Source organism: Phalangium opilio, unplaced genomic scaffold (genome assembly GCF_054372755.1).
Source record: "Phalangium opilio isolate 3A_F unplaced genomic scaffold, DU_Popi_V2 ptg000352l_1, whole genome shotgun sequence".
NCBI lineage: Eukaryota > Metazoa > Arthropoda > Arachnida > Opiliones > Phalangiidae > Phalangium > Phalangium opilio.
The window spans coordinates 7,069,171-7,088,592 of NW_028324228.1; the positions used below are offsets into that span (position 1 = coordinate 7,069,171).

The 19,422-nt window shown below is 44.0% G+C and overlaps 11 non-coding genes across 11 annotated transcripts; all 11 read left to right on the forward strand.

Annotated features, from left to right (window-relative positions):
* The first annotated feature begins 4,072 nt into the window (after positions 1–4,072).
* TRNAN-GUU (transfer RNA asparagine (anticodon GUU)) lies at positions 4,073–4,145 on the forward strand. Its single transcript has one exon. It is a non-coding gene; the product is annotated as a tRNA-Asn (tRNA).
* Positions 4,146–6,423: 2,278 nt separating this feature from the next.
* TRNAN-GUU (transfer RNA asparagine (anticodon GUU)) lies at positions 6,424–6,496 on the forward strand. Its single transcript has one exon. It is a non-coding gene; the product is annotated as a tRNA-Asn (tRNA).
* A 1,103-nt stretch (positions 6,497–7,599) lies between these two features.
* On the forward strand, positions 7,600–7,672 carry TRNAN-GUU (transfer RNA asparagine (anticodon GUU)). The gene has a single exon. It is a non-coding gene; the product is annotated as a tRNA-Asn (tRNA).
* Positions 7,673–8,775: 1,103 nt separating this feature from the next.
* On the forward strand, positions 8,776–8,848 carry TRNAN-GUU (transfer RNA asparagine (anticodon GUU)). Its single transcript has one exon. It is a non-coding gene; the product is annotated as a tRNA-Asn (tRNA).
* A 4,328-nt stretch (positions 8,849–13,176) lies between these two features.
* TRNAN-GUU (transfer RNA asparagine (anticodon GUU)) lies at positions 13,177–13,249 on the forward strand. Its single transcript has one exon. It is a non-coding gene; the product is annotated as a tRNA-Asn (tRNA).
* Positions 13,250–13,615: 366 nt separating this feature from the next.
* TRNAN-GUU (transfer RNA asparagine (anticodon GUU)) lies at positions 13,616–13,688 on the forward strand. The gene has a single exon. It is a non-coding gene; the product is annotated as a tRNA-Asn (tRNA).
* A 366-nt stretch (positions 13,689–14,054) lies between these two features.
* TRNAN-GUU (transfer RNA asparagine (anticodon GUU)) lies at positions 14,055–14,127 on the forward strand. The gene has a single exon. It is a non-coding gene; the product is annotated as a tRNA-Asn (tRNA).
* Positions 14,128–15,960: 1,833 nt separating this feature from the next.
* On the forward strand, positions 15,961–16,033 carry TRNAN-GUU (transfer RNA asparagine (anticodon GUU)). The gene has a single exon. It is a non-coding gene; the product is annotated as a tRNA-Asn (tRNA).
* Positions 16,034–16,837: 804 nt separating this feature from the next.
* TRNAN-GUU (transfer RNA asparagine (anticodon GUU)) lies at positions 16,838–16,910 on the forward strand. Its single transcript has one exon. It is a non-coding gene; the product is annotated as a tRNA-Asn (tRNA).
* A 1,247-nt stretch (positions 16,911–18,157) lies between these two features.
* Positions 18,158–18,230, forward strand: TRNAN-GUU (transfer RNA asparagine (anticodon GUU)). Its single transcript has one exon. It is a non-coding gene; the product is annotated as a tRNA-Asn (tRNA).
* Positions 18,231–19,034: 804 nt separating this feature from the next.
* TRNAN-GUU (transfer RNA asparagine (anticodon GUU)) lies at positions 19,035–19,107 on the forward strand. The gene has a single exon. It is a non-coding gene; the product is annotated as a tRNA-Asn (tRNA).
* The last annotated feature ends 315 nt before the right edge of the window (positions 19,108–19,422 follow it).

Consider the following 19,422-nt stretch of genomic DNA (forward strand, 5'->3'; position numbering starts at 1 on the left):
AATTCAATTTTCAATAAGAAATCGTTGTCACGGATTTTGTATCTTGAAGAAAAAAAACATGCGATTTTTTCGGTACACTTTTGAATGCATTTTTTTCTGGACAAATTTTTAACCTAATTCAGCTTAAATATCTATAAAATACTCATTAAAAGTGATTTCATCTCGATTGATCAATAAATAAAAATTAACCTCGATTTTTAATAACATTTTCAAAATCGACGTTTCTCGGCCAGAGAAGCACATTTTGAGTATTTTTTCACATTTTTCAAATATAACCACTAAAACCATTATTTTGTACTTTTTGCTTTAATTCAAGCATACGTAACGATATTCATTCAAAAACTGTTTAAATCCAATTTTCAACAAGAAATCGTTGTCACGGATTTTGTATCTTGAAGAAAAAAAACATGCGATTTTTTCGGTACACTTTTGAATGCATTTTTTTCTGGACAAATTTTTAACCGAATTCAGCTTAAATATCTATAAAATACTCATTAAAAGTGATTTCATCTCGATTGATCAATAAATAAAAATGTACCTTGATTTTTAATACCATTTTCAAAATTGACGTTTCTCGGCCAGAGAAGCACATTCTGAGTATTTTTTCACTATTTTCAAATATAACCACTGAAACCATTATTTTTGTACTTTTTGCTTTAATTCAAGCAAATGTAACGATATTCATTCAAAAAACTGTTCAAATTGAATTTTCAATAAGAAATTGTTGTCACGGATCTTGTATCTTGAAGAAAAAAAACATGCGATTTTTTCGGTACACTTTTGAATGCATTATTTTCTGGACAAATTTATGACCGAATTCAGCTTAATTATCTATAAAATACAAAGTGATTTCATCTCGATTGATCAATAAATAAAAATGTACCTCAATTTTTAATAACATTTTCAAAATCGACATTTCTCGACCAGAGAAGTACATTTTGAGAATTTTTTCACAATTTTCAAATATAACCAATGAAACCATTATTTTTGTACTTTTTGCTTTAATTCAAGCAAATGTAACGATATTCATTCAAAAAACTGTTCAAATTCAATTTTCAATAAGAAATCATTGTCACGGATTTTTTATCTTGAAGAAAAAAACATGCGATTTTTTCGGTACGCTTTTTAATGCATTATTTTCTGGACATATTTATGACCCAATTCAGCTTAATTATCTATAAAATACAAAGTGATTTCATCTCGATTGATCAATAAATAAAAATGTACCTCAATTTTTAATAACATTTTCAAAATCGACATTTCTCGACCAGAGAAGTACATTTTGAGAATTTTTTCACAATTTTCAAATATAACCAATGAAACCATTATTTTTGTACTTTTTGCTTTAATTCAAGCAAATGTAACGATATTCATTCAAAAAACTGTTCAAATTCAATTTTCAATAAGAAATCATTGTCACGGATTTTTTATCTTGACGAAAAAAACATGCGATTTTTTCGGTACGCTTTTTAATGCATTATTTTCTGGACATATTTATGACCCAATTCAGCTTATTTACCTATAAAATACTCATTAAAAGTGATTTCATCTCGATTGATCAATAAGTAAAAATGTACCTCGATTTTTAATAACATTTTCAAAATCGACGTTTTTCGACCAGAGAAGCACATTTTGAGAATTTTTTCACTATTTTCAAATATAATCAATGAAACCATTATTTTTGTACTTTTTGCTTTAATTCAAGCAAATGTAACGATATTCATTCAAAAAACTGTTCAAATTCAATTTTCAATAAGAAATCGTTGTCACGGATTTTGTATCTTGAAGAAAAAAAAATGCTATTTTTTCGGTACACTTTTTAATGCATTTTCTTCTGGACAAATTTTTGACCGAATTCAGCTTAATTACCTATAAAATACAAAGTGATTTCATCTCGATTGATCAATAAATAAAAATGTACCTTGATTTTTAATACCATTTTCAAAATCGACGTTTCTCGGCCAGAGAAGCATATTTTGAGTATTTTTTCACTATTTTCAAATATAACCACTGAAACCATTATTTTTGTACTTTTTGCTTAAATTCAAGCAAATGTAACGATATTCATTCAAAAAACTGTTTAAATTCAATTTTCAATAAGAAATCGTTGTCACGGATTTTGTATCTTGAAGAAAAAAAACAAGCGATTTTTTCGGAAAACTTTAAAATGCATTTTTTTCTGTACAAATTTTTTACCGAATTCAGCTTAAATATCTATAAAATACTCATTAAAAGTGATTTCATCTCGATTGATCAATAAATAAAAATGTACCTCGATTTTTAATACCATTTTCAAAATTGACGTTTCTCGGCCAGAGATGCACATTCTGAGTATTTTTTCACTATTTTCAAATATAACCACTGAAACCATTATTTTTGTACTTTTTGCTTTAATTCAAGCAAATGTAACGATATTCATTCAAAAAACTGTTCAAATTGAATTTTCAATAAGAAATTGTTGTCACGGATCTTGTATCTTGAAGAAAAAAAACATGCGATTTTTTCGGTACACTTTTTAATGCATTTTCTTTTGGACAAATTTTTGACCGAATTCAGCTTTATTACCTATAAAATACTCATTAAAAGTGATTTCATCTCGATTGATCAATAAATAAAAATGTACCGCGATTTTTAATAACATTTTCAAAAACGACGTTTCTCGACCAGAGAAGCACATTTTCCGAATTTTTTCACTATTTTCAAATATAACCAATGAAACCATTATTTTTGTACTTTTTGCTTTAATTCAAGCAAATGTAACGATATTCATTCAAAAAACTGTTCAAATTCAATTTTCAATAAGAAATCATTGTCACGGATTTTTTATCTTGAAGAAAAAAACATGCGATTTTTTCGGTACGCTTTTTAACAATACCTGACGAACATTTAATCTTTGGGCTTCCGTGGCGCAATGGTTAGCGCGTTCGGCTGTTAACCGAAAGGTTGGTGGTTCGAGCCCATCCGTGAGCGGTGTTGTGAGGTCTCAGATGTGACGTAAAAAGTCAAAGTTTTTCCACAATACCTGACGAACATTTAATTTTTGGGCTTACTTGGCGCAATGGTTAGAGCGTTCAGCTGTTATTCAAAAGGTTTGTGGTTCGAGCCCATCCGGGAGCGGTGTTGTGAAGTCTCAGATGTGACGTAAAAAGTCAAAGTTTTTCCACAATACCTGTCGACCATTTCATTTCTGAGCTTCCTTGGCTCCATGGTTAGCGTGTTCGGATGTTAACCTTAAGGTTGGTGGTTCGAGCCCACCCGGGAGCAGTGTTGTGAAGTCTCAAATGTAACGTAAAAAGTCAAAGTTTTTCCACATACCTGACGACCATTTAATTTTTGAGCTTCCGTGGCGCAATGGTTAGCGCGTTCGGCTGTTAACCGAAAGGTTGGTGGTTCGAGCCCATCCGGGAGCGGTGTTGTGAGGTCTCAGATGTGACGTAAAAAGTCAAAGTTTTTCCACAATACCTGACGACCATTTCATTTCTGAGCTTCCGTGGCGCAATGGTTAGCGCGTTCGGCTGTTAACCGAAAGGTTGGTGGTTCGAGCCCATCCGTGAGCGGTGTTGTGAGGTCTCAGATGTGACGTAAAAAGTCAAAGTTTTTCCACAATACCTGACGAACATTTAATTTTTGGGCTTCCGTGGCGCAATGGTTAGCGCGTTCGGCTGTTAACCGAAAGGTTGGCGGTTCGAGCCCACCCGGGAGCGGTGTTGTGAGATCTCAAACGTAGTGTCAAATGCCAAAGTTTTTCCACAATACCTGACAAACATTTAATCTTTGGGCTTCCGTGGCGCAATGGTTAGCGCGTTCGGGTGTTAACTGAAAGGTTGGTGGTTCGAGACCATCCGGGAGCGGTGTTGTGAGGTCTCAGATGTGACGTAAAAAGTCAAAGTTTTTCCACAATACCTGACGAACATTTAATCTTTGGGCTTCCGTGGCGCAATGGTTAGCGTGTTCGGCTGTTAACCGAAAAATTGGTGGTTCGAACCCATCCGTGAGCGGTGTTGTGAGGTCTCAGATGTGACGTAAAAAGTCAAAGTTTTTCCACAATACCTGACGAACATTTAATTTTTGGGCTTCCGTGGCGCAATGGTTAGCGCGTTCGGCTGTTAACCGAAAGGTTGGTGGTTCGAGCCCACCCGGGAGCGGTGTTGTGAAATCTCACATGTAACGTAAAAATCCAAAGTTTTTCCACAATACCTGACGAACATTTAATCTTTGGGCTTCCGTTGCGCAATGGTTAACGCCGTCGGCTGTTAACCGAAAGGTTGGTGGTTCGAGCCCATCCGTGAGCGGTGTTGTGAGGTCTCAGATGTGACGTAAAAAGTCAAAGTTTTTCCACAATACCTGACGAACATTTAATTTTTGGGCTTCCGTGGCGCAATGGTTAGCGCGTTCGGGTGTTAACTGAAAGGTTGGTGGTTCGAGCCCATCCGGGAGCGGTGTTGTGAGGTCTCAGATGTGACGTAAAAAGTCAAAGTTTTTCCACAATACCTGACGAACATTTAATTTTTGGGCTTCCGTGGCGCAATGGTTAGCGCGTTCGGGTGTTAACTGAAAGGTTGGTGGTTCGAGCCCATCCGGGAGCGGTGTTGTGAGGTCTCAGATGTGACGTAAAAAGTCAAAGTTTTTCCACAATACCTGACGACCATTTCATTTCTGAGCTTCCGTGGCGCAATGGTTAGCGCGTTCGGCTGTTAACCGAAAGGTTGGTGGTTCGAGCCCATCCGTGAGCGGTGTTGTGAGGTCTCAGATGTGACGTAAAAAGTCAAAGTTTTTCCACAATACCTGACGAACATTTAATTTTTGGGCTTCCGTGGCGCAATGGTTAGCGCGTTCGGCTGTTAACCGAAAGGTTGGCGGTTCGAGCCCACCCGGGAGCGGTGTTGTGAGATCTCAAACGTAGTGTCAAATGCCAAAGTTTTTCCACAATACCTGACAAACATTTAATCTTTGGGCTTCCGTGGCGCAATGGTTAGCGCGTTCGGGTGTTAACTGAAAGGTTGGTGGTTCGAGACCATCCGGGAGCGGTGTTGTGAGGTCTCAGATGTGACGTAAAAAGTCAAAGTTTTTCCACAATACCTGACGAACATTTAATCTTTGGGCTTCCGTGGCGCAATGGTTAGCGTGTTCGGCTGTTAACCGAAAAATTGGTGGTTCGAACCCATCCGTGAGCGGTGTTGTGAGGTCTCAGATGTGACGTAAAAAGTCAAAGTTTTTCCACAATACCTGACGAACATTTAATTTTTGGGCTTACTTGGCGCAATGGTTAGAGCGTTCAGCTGTTATTCAAAAGGTTTGTGGTTCGAGCCCATCCGGGAGCGGTGTTGTGAAGTCTCAGATGTGACGTAAAAAGTCAAAGTTTTTCCACAATACCTGTCGACCATTTCATTTCTGAGCTTCCTTGGCTCCATGGTTAGCGTGTTCGGATGTTAACCTTAAGGTTGGTGGTTCGAGCCCACCCGGGAGCAGTGTTGTGAAGTCTCAAATGTAACGTAAAAAGTCAAAGTTTTTCCACATACCTGACGACCATTTAATTTTTGAGCTTCCGTGGCGCAATGGTTAGCGCGTTCGGCTGTTAACCGAAAGGTTGGTGGTTCGAGCCCATCCGGGAGCGGTGTTGTGAGGTCTCAGATGTGACGTAAAAAGTCAAAGTTTTTCCACAATACCTGACGAACATTTAATTTTTGGGCTTCCGTGGCGCAATGGTTAGCGCGTTCGGCTGTTAACCGAAAGGTTGGCGGTTCGAGCCCACCCGGGAGCGGTGTTGTGAGATCTCAAACGTAGTGTCAAATGCCAAAGTTTTTCCACAATACCTGACAAACATTTAATCTTTGGGCTTCCGTGGCGCAATGGTTAGCGCGTTCGGGTGTTAACTGAAAGGTTGGTGGTTCGAGACCATCCGGGAGCGGTGTTGTGAGGTCTCAGATGTGACGTAAAAAGTCAAAGTTTTTCCACAATACCTGACGAACATTTAATCTTTGGGCTTCCGTGGCGCAATGGTTAGCGTGTTCGGCTGTTAACCGAAAAATTGGTGGTTCGAACCCATCCGTGAGCGGTGTTGTGAGGTCTCAGATGTGACGTAAAAAGTCAAAGTTTTTCCACAATACCTGACAAACATTTAATCTTTGGGCTTCCGTGGCGCAATGGTTAGCGCGTTCGGGTGTTAACTGAAAGGTTGGTGGTTCGAGACCATCCGGGAGCGGTGTTGTGAGGTCTCAGATGTGACGTAAAAAGTCAAAGTTTTTCCACAATACCTGACGAACATTTAATCTTTGGGCTTCCGTGGCGCAATGGTTAGCGTGTTCGGCTGTTAACCGAAAAATTGGTGGTTCGAACCCATCCGTGAGCGGTGTTGTGAGGTCTCAGATGTGACGTAAAAAGTCAAAGTTTTTCCACAATACCTGACGAACATTTAATTTTTGGGCTTCCGTGGCGCAATGGTTAGCGCGTTCGGCTGTTAACCGAAAGGTTGGTGGTTCGAGCCCACCCGGGAGCGGTGTTGTGAAATCTCACATGTAACGTAAAAATCCAAAGTTTTTCCACAATACCTGACGAACATTTAATCTTTGGGCTTCCGTTGCGCAATGGTTAACGCCGTCGGCTGTTAACCGAAAGGTTGGTGGTTCGAGCCCATCCGTGAGCGGTGTTGTGAGGTCTCAGATGTGACGTAAAAAGTCAAAGTTTTTCCACAATACCTGACGAACATTTAATTTTTGGGCTTCCGTGGCGCAATGGTTAGCGCGTTCGGGTGTTAACTGAAAGGTTGGTGGTTCGAGCCCATCCGGGAGCGGTGTTGTGAGGTCTCAGATGTGACGTAAAAAGTCAAAGTTTTTCCACAATACCTGACGAACATTTAATTTTTGGGCTTCCGTGGCGCAATGGTTAGCGCGTTCGGGTGTTAACTGAAAGGTTGGTGGTTCGAGCCCATCCGGGAGCGGTGTTGTGAGGTCTCAGATGTGACGTAAAAAGTCAAAGTTTTTCCACAATACCTGACGACCATTTCATTTCTGAGCTTCCGTGGCGCAATGGTTAGCGCGTTCGGCTGTTAACCGAAAGGTTGGTGGTTCGAGCCCATCCGTGAGCGGTGTTGTGAGGTCTCAGATGTGACGTAAAAAGTCAAAGTTTTTCCACAATACCTGACGAACATTTAATTTTTGGGCTTCCGTGGCGCAATGGTTAGCGCGTTCGGCTGTTAACCGAAAGGTTGGCGGTTCGAGCCCACCCGGGAGCGGTGTTGTGAGATCTCAAACGTAGTGTCAAATGCCAAAGTTTTTCCACAATACCTGACAAACATTTAATCTTTGGGCTTCCGTGGCGCAATGGTTAGCGCGTTCGGGTGTTAACTGAAAGGTTGGTGGTTCGAGACCATCCGGGAGCGGTGTTGTGAGTTCTCAGATGTGACGTAAAAAGTCAAAGTTTTTCCACAATACCTGACGAACATTTAATCTTTGGGCTTCCGTGGCGCAATGGTTAGCGTGTTCGGCTGTTAACCGAAAAATTGGTGGTTCGAACCCATCCGTGAGCGGTGTTGTGAGGTCTCAGATGTGACGTAAAAAGTCAAAGTTTTTCCACAATACCTGACGAACAGTTAATTTTTGGGCTTCCGTGGCGCAATGGTTAGCGCGTTCGGCTGTTAACCGAAAGGTTGGTGGTTCGAGCCCACCCGGGAGCGGTGTTGTGAAATCTCACATGTAACGTAAAAATCCAAAGTTTTTCCACAATACCTGACGAACATTTAATCTTTGGGCTTCCGTTGCGCAATGGTTAACGCCGTCGGCTGTTAACCGAAAGGTTGGTGGTTCGAGCCCATCCGTGAGCGGTGTTGTGAGGTCTCAGATGTGACGTAAAAAGTCAAAGTTTTTCCACAATACCTGACGAACATTTAATTTTTGGGCTTCCGTGGCGCAATGGTTAGCGCGTTCGGGTGTTAACTGAAAGGTTGGTGGTTCGAGCCCATCCGGGAGCGGTGTTGTGAGGTCTCAGATGTGACGTAAAAAGTCAAAGTTTTTCCACAATACCTGACGAACATTTAATTTTTGGGCTTCCGTGGCGCAATGGTTAGCGCGTTCGGGTGTTAACTGAAAGGTTGGTGGTTCGAGCCCATCCGGGAGCGGTGTTGTGAGGTCTCAGATGTGACGTAAAAAGTCAAAGTTTTTCCACAATACCTGACGACCATTTCATTTCTGAGCTTCCGTGGCGCAATGGTTAGCGCGTTCGGCTGTTAACCGAAAGGTTGGTGGTTCGAGCCCATCCGTGAGCGGTGTTGTGAGGTCTCAGATGTGACGTAAAAAGTCAAAGTTTTTCCACAATACCTGACGAACATTTAATTTTTGGGCTTCCGTGGCGCAATGGTTAGCGCGTTCGGCTGTTAACCGAAAGGTTGGCGGTTCGAGCCCACCCGGGAGCGGTGTTGTGAGATCTCAAACGTAGTGTCAAATGCCAAAGTTTTTCCACAATACCTGACAAACATTTAATCTTTGGGCTTCCGTGGCGCAATGGTTAGCGCGTTCGGGTGTTAACTGAAAGGTTGGTGGTTCGAGACCATCCGGGAGCGGTGTTGTGAGGTCTCAGATGTGACGTAAAAAGTCAAAGTTTTTCCACAATACCTGACGAACATTTAATCTTTGGGCTTCCGTGGCGCAATGGTTAGCGTGTTCGGCTGTTAACCGAAAAATTGGTGGTTCGAACCCATCCGTGAGCGGTGTTGTGAGGTCTCAGATGTGACGTAAAAAGTCAAAGTTTTTCCACAATACCTGACGAACATTTAATTTTTGGGCTTCCGTGGCGCAATGGTTAGCGCGTTCGGCTGTTAACCGAAAGGTTGGTGGTTCGAGCCCACCCGGGAGCGGTGTTGTGAAATCTCACATGTAACGTAAAAATCCAAAGTTTTTCCACAATACCTGACGAACATTTAATCTTTGGGCTTCCGTTGCGCAATGGTTAACGCCGTCGGCTGTTAACCGAAAGGTTGGTGGTTCGAGCCCATCCGGGAGCTGTGTTGTGAGGTCTTAGATGTAACGTAAAATTCAGAGTTTTTTAAATATAACTGACGAACATTCAATTTTTGGGCTTCCGTGGCGCAAAGGTTAGAGCGTTTAGCTGTTATTCAAAAGGTTTGTGGTTCGAGCACATCCGGGAGCGGTGTTGTGAAGTCTCAGATGTGACGTAAAAAGTCAAAGTTTTTCCACAATACCTGACGAACATTTAATCTTTGGGCTTCCGTGGCGCAATGGTTAGCGCGTTCGGCTGTTAACCGAAAGGTTGGCGGTTCGAGCCCACCCGGGAGCGGTGTTGTGAGATCTCACATGTAACGTAAAAATCCGAAGTTTTTCCACAATACCTGACGAACATTTAATCTTTGGGCTTCCGTTGCGCAATGTTTAACGCCGTCGGCTGTTAACCGAAAGGTTGGTGGTTCGAGCCCATCCGGGAGCGGTGTTGTGAGGTCTTAGATGTAACGTAAAATTCAGAGTTTTTTAAAAATATCTGACGAACATTTAATTTTTGGGCTTCCGTGGCGCAATGGTTAGCGCGTTCTGCTGTTATTCAAAAGGTTTGAGGTTCGAGCCCATCCGGGAGCGGTGTTTTGAAGTCTCGGATGTGACGTACAAAGTCAGAGTTTTTCCACAATACCTGACGACCATTTCATTTCTGAGCTTCCTTGGCTCGAAGGTTAGCGCGTTCGGATGTTAACCAAAAGGTTGGTGGTTCGAGCCCAATCGGCTGCCGTGTTGTGAAGTCTCAAATGTAACGTAAAAAGCCAAAGTTTTTCCACAATACCTGACGACCGTTTAATTTTTGAGCTTCCGTGGCGCAATGGTTAGTGCGTTCGGCTGTTAACCGAAAGGTTGGTGGTTCGAGCCCACCCGGGAGCGGTGTTGTGAGATCTCAAACGTAGTGTCAAATGCCAAAGTTTTTCCACAATACCTGACAAACATTTAATCTTTGGTATTCCGTGGCGCAATGGTTAGCGCGTTCGGCTGTTAACTGAAAGGTTGGTGGTTCGAGACCATCCGGGAGCGGTGTTGTGAGGTCTCAGATGTGACGTAAAAAGTCGAAGTTTTTCCACAATACCTGACGAACATTTAATTTTTGGGCATACTTGGCGCAATGGTTAGAGCGTTCAGCTGTTATTCAAAAGGTTTGTGGTTCGAGCCCATCCGGGAGCGGTGTTGTGAAGTCTCAGATTTGACGTAAAAAGTCAAAGTTTTTCCACAATACCTGTCGACCATTTCATTTCTGAGCTTCCTTGGCTCCATGGTTAGCGTGTTCGGATGTTAACCTTAAGGTTGGTGGTTCGAGCCCACCCGGGAGCAGTGTTGTGAAGTCTCAAATGTAACGTAAAAAGTCAAAGTTTTTCCACATACCTGACGACCATTTAATTTTTGAGCTTCCGTGGCGCAATGGTTAGCGCGTTCGGCTGTTAACCGAAAGGTTGGTGGTTCGAGCCCATCCGGGAGCGGTGTTGTGAGGTCTCAGATGTGACGTAAAAAGTCAAAGTTTTTCCACAATACCTGACGAACATTTAATTTTTGGGCTTCCGTGGCGCAATGGTTAGCGCGTTCGGCTGTTAACCGAAAGGTTGGTGGTTCGAGCCCATCCGGGAGCGGTAATGTGAGGTCTTAGATGTAACGTAAAATTCAGAGTTTTTTAAAAATACCTGACGAACATTTAATTTTTGGGCTTCCGTGGCGCAATGGTTAGCGCGTTCGGCTGTTAACTGAAAGGTTGGTGGTTCGAGCCCACCCGGGAGCGGTGTTGTGAAATCTCACATGTAACGTAAAAATCCAAAGTTTTTCCACAATACCTGACGAACATTAAATCGTTGGGCTTCCGTTGCGCAATGGTTAACGCCGTCGGCTGTTAACCGAAAGGTTGGTGGTTCGAGCCCATCCGGGAGCGGTGTTGTGAGGTCTTAGATGTAACGTAAAATTCAGAGTTTTTTAAAAATAACTGACGAGCATTTAATTTTTGGGCTTCCGTGGCGCAATGGTTAGCGCGTTCGGCTGTTAACCGAAAGGTTGGTGGTTCGAACCCACCCGGGATCGGTGTTGTTAGCTCTCACATGTAACGTAAAAAGCCAAAGTGTTTCCACAATAGCCGTCGACCATTTAATTTTTGGGCTTCCGTTGCGCAATGGTTAACGCCGTCGGCTGTTAACCGAAAGGTTGGTGGTTCGAGCCCATCCGGGAGCTGTGTTGTGAGGTCTTAGATGTAACGTAAAATTCAGAGTTTTTTAATAATAACTGACGAACATTTTATTTTTGGGCTTCCGTGGCGCAATGGTTAGAGCGTTCAGCTGTTATTCAAAAGGTTTGTGGTTCGAGCCCATCCGGGAGCGGTGTTGTGAAGTCTCAGATGTGACGTAAAAAGTCAAAGTTTTTCCACAATACCTGACGAACATTTAATCTTTGGGCTTCCGTTGGACAATGGTTAACGCCGTCGGCTGTTAACCTTAAGGTTGGTGGTTCGAGCCCACCCGGGAGCAGTGTTGTGAAGTCTCAAATGTAACGTAAAAAGTCAAAGTTTTTCCACATACCTGACGACCATTTAATTTTTGAGCTTCCGTGGCGCAATGGTTAGCGCGTTCGGCTGTTAACCGAAAGGTTGGTGGTTCGAGCCCATCCGGGAGCGGTGTTGTGAGGTCTCAGATGTGACGTAAAAAGTCAAAGTTTTTCCACAATACCTGACGACCATTTCATTTCTGAGCTTCCGTGGCGCAATGGTTAGCGCGTTCGGCTGTTAACCGAAAGGTTCGTGGTTCGAGCCCATCCGTGAGCGGTGTGGTGAGGTCTCAGATGTGACGTAAAAAGTCAAAGTTTTTCCACAATACCTGACGAACATTTAATTTTTGGGCTTCCGTGGCTTAATGGTTAGCGCGTTCGGCTGTTAACCGAAAGGTTGGCGGTTCGAGCCCACCCGGGAGCGGTGTTGTGAGATCTCACATGTAACGTAAAAATCCGAAGTTTTTCCACAATACCTGACGAACATTTAATCTTTGGGCTTCCGTTGCGCAATGTTTAACGCCGTCGGCTGTTAACCGAAAGGTTGGTGGTTCGAGCCCATCCGGGAGCGGTGTTGTGAGGTCTTAGATGTAACGTAAAATTCAGAGTTTTTTAAAAATATCTGACGAACATTTAATTTTTGGGCTTCCGTGGCGCAATGGTTAGCGCGTTCAGCTGTTATTCAAAAGGTTTGAGGTTCGAGCCCATCCGGGAGCGGTGTTTTGAAGTCTCGGATGTGACGTACAAAGTCAGAGTTTTTCCACAATACCTGACGACCATTTCATTTCTGAGCTTCCTTGGCTCGAAGGTTAGCGCGTTCGGATGTTAACCAAAAGGTTGGTGGTTCGAGCCCACCCGGCTGCCGTGTTGTGAAGTCTCAAATGTAACGTAAAAAGCCAAAGTTTTTCCACAATACCTGACGACCGTTTAATTTTTGAGCTTCCGTGGCGCAATGGTTAGTGCGTTCGGCTGTTAACCGAAAGGTTGGTGGTTCGAGCCCACCCGGGAGCGGTGTTGTGAGATCTCAAACGTAGTGTCAAATGCCAAAGTTTTTCCACAATACCTGACGAACATTTAATCTTTGTGCTTCCGTGGCGCAATGGTTAGCGCGTTCGGCTGTTAACCGAAAGGTTGGTGGTTCGAGCCGATCCGTGAGCGGTGTTGTGAGGTCTCAGATGTGACGTAAAAAGTCAAAGTTTTTCCACAATACCTGACGAACATTTAATTTTTGGGCATACTTGGCGCAATGGTTAGAGCGTTCAGCTGTTATTCAAAAGGTTTGTGGTTCGAGCCCATCCGGGAGCGGTGTTGTGAAGTCTCAGATTTGACGTAAAAAGTCAAAGTTTTTCCACAATACCTGTCGACCATTTCATTTCTGAGCTTCCTTGGCTCCATGGTTAGCGTGTTCGGATGTTAACCTTAAGGTTGGTGGTTCGAGCCCACCCGGGAGCAGTGTTGTGAAGTCTCAAATGTAACGTAAAAAGTCAAAGTTTTTCCACATACCTGACGACCATTTATTTTTTGAGCTTCCGTGGCGCAATGGTTAGCGCGTTCGGCTGTTAACCGAAAGGTTGGTGGTTCGAGCCCATCCGGGAGCGGTGTTGTGAGGTCTCAGATGTGACGTAAAAAGTCAAAGTTTTTCCACAATACCTGACGAACATTTAATTTTTGGGCTTCCGTGGCGCAATGGTTAGCGCGTTCGGCTGTTAACCGAAAGGTTGGTGGTTCGAGCCCACCCGGGAGCGGTGTTGTGAAATCTCACATGTAACGTAAAAATCCAAAGTTTTTCCACAATACCTGACGAACATTAAATCGTTGGGCTTCCGTTGCGCAATGGTTAACGCCGTCGGCTGTTAACCGAAAGGTTGGTGGTTCGAGCCCATCCGGGAGCGGTGTTGTGAGGTCTTAGATGTAACGTAAAATTCAGAGTTTTTTAAAAATAACTGACGAGCATTTAATTTTTGGGCTTCCGTGGCGCAATGGTTAGCGCGTTCGGCTGTTAACCGAAAGGTTGGTGGTTCGAGCCCATCTGGGAGCGGTAATGTGAGGTCTTAGATGTAACGTAAAATTCAGAGTTTTTTAAAAATACCTGACGAACATTTAATTTTTGGGCTTCCGTGGCGCAATGGTTAGCGCGTTCGGCTGTTAACCGAAAGGTTGGTGGTTCGAGCCCACCCGGGAGCGGTGTTGTGAAATCTCACATGTAACGTAAAAATCCAAAGTTTTTCCACAATACCTGACGAACATTAAATCGTTGGGCTTCCGTTGCGCAATGGTTAACGCCGTCGGCTGTTAACCGAAAGGTTGGTGGTTCGAGCCCATCCGGGAGCGGTGTTGTGAGGTCTTAGATGTAACGTAAAATTCAGAGTTTTTTAAAAATAACTGACGAGCATTTAATTTTTGGGCTTCCGTGGCGCAATGGTTAGCGCGTTCGGCTGTTAACCGAAAGGTTGGTGGTTCGAGCCCATCCGGGAGCGGTAATGTGAGGTCTTAGATGTAACGTAAAATTCAGAGTTTTTTAAAAATACCTGACGAACATTTAATTTTTGGGCTTCCGTGGCGCAATGGTTAGCGCGTTCGGCTGTTAACCGAAAGGTTGGTGGTTCGAGCCCACCCGGGAGCGGTGTTGTGAAATCTCACATGTAACGTAAAAATCCAAAGTTTTTCCACAATACCTGACGAACATTAAATCGTTGGGCTTCCGTTGCGCAATGGTTAACGCCGTCGGCTGTTAACCGAAAGGTTGGTGGTTCGAGCCCATCCGGGAGCGGTGTTGTGAGGTCTTAGATGTAACGTAAAATTCAGAGTTTTTTAAAAATAACTGACGAGCATTTAATTTTTGGGCTTCCGTGGCGCAATGGTTAGCGCGTTCGGCTGTTAACCGAAAGGTTGGTGGTTCGAACCCACCCGGGATCGGTGTTGTTAGCTCTCACATGTAACGTAAAAAGCCAAAGTGTTTCCACAATAGCCGTCGACCATTTAATTTTTGGGCTTCCGTTGCGCAATGGTTAACGCCGTCGGCTGTTAACCGAAAGGTTGGTGGTTCGAGCCCATCCGGGAGCTGTGTTGTGAGGTCTTAGATGTAACGTAAAATTCAGAGTTTTTTAATAATAACTGACGAACATTTTATTTTTGGGCTTCCGTGGCGCAATGGTTAGAGCGTTCAGCTGTTATTCAAAAGGTTTGTGGTTCGAGCCCATCCGGGAGCGGTGTTGTGAAGTCTCAGATGTGACGTAAAAAGTCAAAGTTTTTCCACAATACCTGACGAACATTTAATCTTTGGGCTTCCGTTGGACAATGGTTAACGCCGTCGGCTGTTAACCTTAAGGTTGGTGGTTCGAGCCCACCCGGGAGCAGTGTTGTGAAGTCTCAAATGTAACGTAAAAAGTCAAAGTTTTTCCACATACCTGACGACCATTTAATTTTTGAGCTTCCGTGGCGCAATGGTTAGCGCGTTCGGCTGTTAACCGAAAGGTTGGTGGTTCGAGCCCATCCGGGAGCGGTGTTGTGAGGTCTCAGATGTGACGTAAAAAGTCAAAGTTTTTCCACAATACCTGACGACCATTTCATTTCTGAGCTTCCGTGGCGCAATGGTTAGCGCGTTCGGCTGTTAACCGAAAGGTTCGTGGTTCGAGCCCATCCGTGAGCGGTGTGGTGAGGTCTCAGATGTGACGTAAAAAGTCAAAGTTTTTCCACAATACCTGACGAACATTTAATTTTTGGGCTTCCGTGGCTTAATGGTTAGCGCGTTCGGCTGTTAACCGAAAGGTTGGCGGTTCGAGCCCACCCGGGAGCGGTGTTGTGAGATCTCACATGTAACGTAAAAATCCGAAGTTTTTCCACAATACCTGACGAACATTTAATCTTTGGGCTTCCGTTGCGCAATGTTTAACGCCGTCGGCTGTTAACCGAAAGGTTGGTGGTTCGAGCCCATCCGGGAGCGGTGTTGTGAGGTCTTAGATGTAACGTAAAATTCAGAGTTTTTTAAAAATATCTGACGAACATTTAATTTTTGGGCATACTTGGCGCAATGGTTAGAGCGTTCAGCTGTTATTCAAAAGGTTTGTGGTTCGAGCCCATCCGGGAGCGGTGTTGTGAAGTCTCAGATTTGACGTAAAAAGTCAAAGTTTTTCCACAATACCTGTCGACCATTTCATTTCTGAGCTTCCTTGGCTCCATGGTTAGCGTGTTCGGATGTTAACCTTAAGGTTGGTGGTTCGAGCCCACCCGGGAGCAGTGTTGTGAAGTCTCAAATGTAACGTAAAAAGTCAAAGTTTTTCCACATACCTGACGACCATTTAATTTTTGAGCTTCCGTGGCGCAATGGTTAGCGCGTTCGGCTGTTAACCGAAAGGTTGGTGGTTCGAGCCCATCCGGGAGCGGTGCTGTGAGGTCTCAGATGTGACGTAAAAAGTCAAAGTTTTTCCACAATACCTGACGAACATTTAATTTTTGGGCTTCCGTGGCGCAATGGTTAGCGCGTTCGGCTGTTAACCGAAAGGTTGGTGGTTCGAGCCCACCCGGGAGCGGTGTTGTGAAATCTCACATGTAACGTAAAAATCCAAAGTTTTTCCACAATACCTGACGAACATTAAATCGTTGGGCTTCCGTTGCGCAATGGTTAACGCCGTCGGCTGTTAACCGAAAGGTTGGTGGTTCGAGCCCATCCGGGAGCGGTGTTGTGAGGTCTTAGATGTAACGTAAAATTCAGAGTTTTTTAAAAATAACTGACGAGCATTTAATTTTTGGGCTTCCGTGGCGCAATGGTTAGCGCGTTCGGCTGTTAACCGAAAGGTTGGTGGTTCGAGCCCATCTGGGAGCGGTAATGTGAGGTCTTAGATGTAACGTAAAATTCAGAGTTTTTTAAAAATACCTGACGAACATTTAATTTTTGGGCTTCCGTGGGCAATGGTTAGCGCGTTCGGCTGTTAACCGAAAGGTTGGTGGTTCGAGCCCACCCGGGAGCGGTGTTGTGAAATCTCACATGTAACGTAAAAATCCAAAGTTTTTCCACAATACCTGACGAACATTAAATCGTTGGGCTTCCGTTGCGCAATGGTTAACGCCGTCGGCTGTTAACCGAAAGGTTGGTGGTTCGAGCCCATCCGGGAGCGGTGTTGTGAGGTCTTAGATGTAACGTAAAATTCAGAGTTTTTTAAAAATAACTGACGAGCATTTAATTTTTGGGCTTCCGTGGCGCAATGGTTAGCGCGTTCGGCTGTTAACCGAAAGGCTGGTGGTTCGAGCCCATCCGGGAGCGGTAATGTGAGGTCTTAGATGTAACGTAAAATTCAGAGTTTTTTAAAAATACCTGACGAACATTTAATTTTTGGGCTTCCGTGGCGCAATGGTTAGCGCGTTCGGCTGTTAACCGAAAGGTTGGTGGTTCGAGCCCACCCGGGAGCGGTGTTGTGAAATCTCACATGTAACGTAAAAATCCAAAGTTTTTCCACAATACCTGACGAACATTAAATCGTTGGGCTTCCGTTGCGCAATGTTTAGAGCGTTCAGCTGTTATTCAAAAGGTTGGTGGTTCGAGCCCATCCGGGAGCGGTAATGTGAGGTCTTAGATGTAACGTAAAATTCAGAGTTTTTTAAAAATACCTGACGAACATTTAATTTTTGGGCTTCCGTGGCGCAATGGTTAGCGCGTTCGGCTGTTAACCGAAAGGTTGGTGGTTCGAGCCCACCCGGGATCGGTGTTGTTAGCTCTCACATGTAACGTAAAAAGCCAAAGTGTTTCCACAATAGCCGTCGACCATTTAATTTTTGGGCTTCCGTTGCGCAATGGTTAACGCCGTCGGCTGTTAACCGAAAGGTTGGTGGTTCGAGCCCATCCGGGAGCTGTGTTGTGAGGTCTTAGATGTAACGTAAAATTCAGAGTTTTTTAATAATAACTGACGAACATTTTATTTTTGGGCTTCCGTGGCGCAATGGTTAGAGCGTTCAGCTGTTATTCAAAAGGTTTGTGGTTCGAGCCCATCCGGGAGCGGTGTTGTGAAGTCTCAGATGTGACGTAAAAAGTCAAAGTTTTTACACAATACCTGACGAACATTTAATCTTTGGGCTTCCGTTGGACAATGGTTAACGCCGTCGGCTGTTAACCGAAAGGTTGGTGGTTCGAGCCCATCCGGGAGCGGTGTTGTGAGGTCTTAGATATAACGTAAAATTCAGAGTTTTTTAAAAATAACTGACGAACATTTAATTTTTGGTCTTCCGTGGCGCAATGGTTATAGCGTTCAGATGTTATTCAAAAGGTTTGTGGTTCGAGCCCATCCGGAAGCGGTGTTGTGAAGTCTCAGATGTGACGTAAAAAGTCAAAGTTTTTCCACAATACCTGACGACCATTTCATTTCTGAGCTTCCTTGGCTCCATGGTTAGCGTGTTCGGATGTTAACCTTAAGGTTGGTGGTTTGAGCCCATCCGGGAGCGGTGTTGTGAGGTCTTAGATGTAACGTAAAAAGTCAAAGTTTTTCCACAATACCTGACGAACATTTAATTTTTGAGCTTCCGTGGCGCAATGGTTAGCGCGTTCGGCTGTTAACCGAAAGGTTGGTGGTTCGAGCCCATCCGGGAGCGGTGTTGTGAGGTCTCAGATGTGACGTAAAAAGTCAAAGTTTTTCCACAATACCTGACGAACATTTAATTTTTGGGCTTCCGTGGCGCAATGGTTAGCGCGTTCGGCTGTTAACCGAAAGGTTGGTGGTTCGAGCCCACCCGGGAGCGGTGTTGTGAAATCTCACATGTAACGTAAAAATCCAAAGTTTTTCCACAATACCTGACGAACATTAAATCGTTGGGCTTCCGTTGCGCAATGGTTAACGCCGTCGGCTGTTAACCGAAAGGTTGGTGGTTCGAGCCCATCCGGGAGCGGTGTTGTGAGGTCTTAGATGTAACGTAAAATTCAGAGTTTTTTAAAAATAACTGACGAGCATTTAATTTTTGGGCTTCCGTGGCGCAATGGTTAGCGCGTTCGGCTGTTAACCGAAAGGTTGGTGGTTCGAGCCCATCTGGGAGCGGTAATGTGAGGTCTTAGATGTAACGTAAAATTCAGAGTTTTTTAAAAATACCTGACGAACATTTAATTTTTGGGCTTCCGTGGGCAATGGTTAGCGCGTTCGGCTGTTAACCGAAAGGTTGGTGGTTCGAGCCCACCCGGGAGCGGTGTTGTGAAATCTCACATGTAACGTAAAAATCCAAAGTTTTTCCACAATACCTGACGAACATTAAATCGTTGGGCTTCCGTTGCGCAATGGTTAACGCCGTCGGCTGTTAACCGAAAGGTTGGTGGTTCGAGCCCATCCGGGAGCGGTGTTGTGAGGTCTTAGATGTAACGTAATATTCAGAGTTTTTTAAAAATAACTGACGAGCATTTAATTTTTGGGCTTCCGTGGCGCAATGGTTAGCGCGTTCGGCTGTTAACCGAAAGGTTGGTGGTTCGAGCCCATCCGGGAGCGGTAATGTGAGGTCTTAGATGTAACGTAAAATTCAGAGTTTTTTAAAAATACCTGACGAACATTTAATTTTTGGGCTTCCGTGGCGCAATGGTTAGCGCGTTCGGCTGTTAACCGAAAGGTTGGTGGTTCGAGCCCACCCGGGAGCGGTGTTGTGAAATCTCACATGTAACGTAAAAATCCAAAGTTTTTCCACAATACCTGACGAACATTAAATCGTTGGGCTTCCGTTGCGCAATGTTTAGAGCGTTCAGCTGTTATTCAAAAGGTTGGTGGTTCGAGCCCATCCGGGAGCGGTAATGTGAGGTCTTAGATGTAACGTAAAATTCAGAGTTTTTTAAAAATACCTGACGAACATTTAATTTTTGGGCTTCCGTGGCGCAATGGTTAGCGCGTTCGGCTGTTAACCGAAAGGTTGGTGGTTCGAGCCCACCCGGGATCGGTGTTGTTAGCTCTCACATGTA